The 3,620-nt window shown below is 33.7% G+C and overlaps 1 non-coding gene across 1 annotated transcript; it reads left to right on the forward strand.

Moving 5' to 3' along the window:
• Positions 1 to 421: 421 nt before the first annotated feature.
• On the forward strand, positions 422 to 528 carry LOC128033609 (small nucleolar RNA R71). Its single transcript, XR_008189584.1, has one exon. It is a non-coding gene; the product is annotated as a small nucleolar RNA R71 (small nucleolar RNA).
• The last annotated feature ends 3,092 nt before the right edge of the window (positions 529 to 3,620 follow it).

Raw genomic sequence — 3,620 nt, forward strand, 5'->3', positions numbered from 1 at the left:
CAGACCATTCCAATTCTGATTTCCCATGTAATAATTTGACTCTTGATTCGATGGGCAATTTCCAAAGAAATGGTCATCTCCAAAGTATTCATAAGAAATATTCTCGAACTGGTTCGGCTACTGACCTGACAGATTACCATTGAAACCATTAACAATTATGTTCTTAAGCATAGAAGACATAGAGGACACCTGGGTAGCCAAAGAAATAAGTGTGTCCACTTCATGTGCTTCTGCTACTCGTCTTTCTAAGGCTGCTCGATTGGTTGGTCATTGATAGTTATTGTTGGCAATTCTTTCAATAATCTCATAAGCATCGTTATAAGACTTAGAAAGAAGGGCTCCATTTGTCGAAGCATCCACCATCATTCTAATATGAATATTGAGACCAATATAGAAAGTTTCTATTTGAATGCGACAAGGAATGCCGTGATGAGGGCACTTTCGTAATAAATCCTTGAACCGCTCCCATGCCTCATATAAAGATTCTTCATCAAGTTACTGAAATAAAGTGATTTCATTTCGGATCTTGGCAGTTAAAGATGGAGGAAAATATTTCATTAAGAAACGTTCAACCAACTCTTGCCATGTAGTTATAGAACCGGACAGTAGGGAGTTCAACCACGCTCGTGCTCTATCTTTTAAGGAGTATGGAAATAATCTCAGTTCCAAGGCGTCCTCAGTCTCCCCAACTAGTTTAAATGAGCCAGTCACTTCCATGAATAGCAGAAGATGAAGATGTGGATCTTCGGTAGGAATCCCACTAAATTTACCCATATTTTGCAACATTTGGAACATGACTGGCTTCAGCTTGAAATGTTGTGCCTCGATTTTGGGTCTTCTAATACTCGGATTGAGCTCATTGAATAGAGGAATGGCATATTGTTGAATGGCACAGTTTCTGTCTTCGGTAAGAATGATCGGATTGTGAGTATTATAAGTGAATGCTCCTCTTGGATTTTGGTTTGGATTTTTGAAATTCATATCTTCAGTCCTTCTTTGGTTCGCTTGTCTTCTTCATTGTCAGAAAGTCCTTTCAATTTTAGGATTTGATCAATACTAATAAACACCCGAAACAAACACAAAAAAAAGAGTTAAAATTTAACAGAAAAAATAGACCAAAATGCAAAATTAACAATTTCACAAATAATGTCTTTTAAAACAGTGCCCAGCAAAGGCGCCAAAAACTTGGAACGACTAAAATGTGCAAGTGTACACAACCACAAGAAGTAATAAAGTGACAAATAAATGTCGAGTTATCGTACCCACAAGGACTATGCAAAGAATTATTTATGAATGCAATTTAAAAACACTTTGGTGAAGAAAAATATTTTGACTTGAGGAGATGATAAAAAAAACTAGGAATTTAACTAAGTAAAATAAATAAAAATAAAATAAAAGTTACAATGCACGATTTCAAATGATGATTTTAATCAAGATGAGATAATTGTGCTAGATTAATTACATTTCTTAACTTAGAATTATTAAACTCATGTTTCTATTGTTACGAATAAATTCACGACAACTCGAAATGTGCTAACTTATGAACATCCTTACTTACATAAAATTCATTTATCTCTTGATTATATCTCTATGCCAATTCAACCGATTAAACAAATTTTAATAAGCAAATGTGTTAATGCACATACATACTTATGAAATTAAAATAATCTCTTGTACATATCACTATGTCAATTCAAACAATTAATTCAATCTCATAAGCACATAAAAGATTACGTGAGGTAACAATGTATTTCTACCTTGAAACAGTTTAATCAAAACAATCTTTCAAGTTATGCATGGCTAATGTATCGTTAGATCCCGTTGCTAATTTAACCCTCAGCTACCTTAGATGATTAAACATGCACTGATTAAGTATCGTGTCAACTAATTATAATTTCAGTCCGTTTAAATAATTAATTCATTAGTTACCTTAAAATTACAATGCAAGAATAACTTAGTCATGGTTTTACTTAATCAAACATCTTACCGAGACCTATAACAACATAAACGCATTTTTAATAACTCAAGTAGACAAAATGCAATCAACCTAACACGAATTAAATTTAAGCCATATTAATTAAATTAAACATATCAACATCACAAATATTCATAGACATGTTCATAACAACAACAATAAAATTAAAAGGGTAAGGAACAAGAATCAAATCTGGTGTTTCTCCGAGGCTTGACTAATTTGCTCCACTCCTCTTTCTCCGCTTGTTCTTGTTGAACTGAGGCTTCCACGAACACTTGAATACTTCTCCAAATGGTGGTTGAATGAATCTTTTTCAAGAGGTGAAATAGACAAGGGAATGGGGAAGAAAATGAAGAACAATGGAAGGTAATGAAGAGAGAAAAGTGAGAGACAAGTGAAGAAATGAATTGGTTGGAGATGTGTTTGAAATGAGCAGCCAAGGGGGTATTTATAGGTTGAGAAGGCTGCTAAAAATAGCCAAAATCAGCAGCCAAAGACTCCCCCCATGGCCAGCCACACATGGCATGTTTGAAGATTTCAAACATGTTATTTTTAGGTAGGGGCAAATCTTGAAAGGCATGAATAGTGGAGGGGTTTGAATGAAAATTGAAGGAGTCTTCATGGGCCATTTTGCAAGCCAAGTAATCAGCCAAAAAAGCTGGTTGAGTCAGCATGTGGGACGATTTTGGGCTGCCCAGTGCTCGGTTGGATCGATTTTCTCGATTCAGCTCAACTGGGCCCCTTTTCATAATTAATTAATAATAATTTATTTAACCAAAATTAAATTAGATTAAAATTAAAATTAATTATATTATGAATTAATAAATATAATTTGGACTGCCTTAGGCTAAAAAATTAATTCGCCTTGATGCTTCAAAATTGCTTCTCGATTTTGCGCTTCTAGCAGTGTCTACCGAACCATTTTTCGCCCTTTGTGCAAATCTGTCGAAAAGAATCAAAAATTAATCAAAATTTGATATAAAATTAATTAAAATTCAACATGTTCATAATTTGAGTGCAATTTAATTATTTTATAATTATTATATATTTTTCGACAAGAATTTTATCGAAACTACATGAATTTGAGTTAAAAAAAGACACGAAAAGTGTGTATACTTTCGTGTTTCTAGTGTACTTGTGACATTTTGTTGAGCAACATTACTAAAATTTCTCACCCATTGATTACTCCAATTGAAATTAGGATATTTTTTCCAACATGGATTATATATATTGGAATATGGGTTATTATTTCGATTAAAATTTCCAATGTAACATACTGAGGATGAGTTCGATGGGCATTCATCAAAAACATGATCTTTTACCACAATAAACACATGTTAGCTTAACTGCTTTCATTTCTTGCACTACAGGTGGTCTCTTCAATGTTTTAATCATACTAGTTAGGGATGATACCTGAGTTGTTCACGAAGTGATCACATCAAGCTCCATAGCTCTAGCAACTCTTCTGTCAGTCCCTACTCTTGTAGTCGGATATTGATAATCAATGTTCGCTATCCTTTCCAGAATCTCATATTCCTCATTATATGATTTATCCAGCAAAGTGTCATTGGCAGATGCATCAACTTCTAATATTGTATGTGCATTTAATCCATTGCAAAATATTTTCATTTGCGTCCAGTGTTGG

This window comes from Gossypium raimondii, chromosome 1 (genome assembly GCF_025698545.1).
Source record: "Gossypium raimondii isolate GPD5lz chromosome 1, ASM2569854v1, whole genome shotgun sequence".
NCBI classification, from domain to species: domain Eukaryota; kingdom Viridiplantae; phylum Streptophyta; class Magnoliopsida; order Malvales; family Malvaceae; genus Gossypium; species Gossypium raimondii.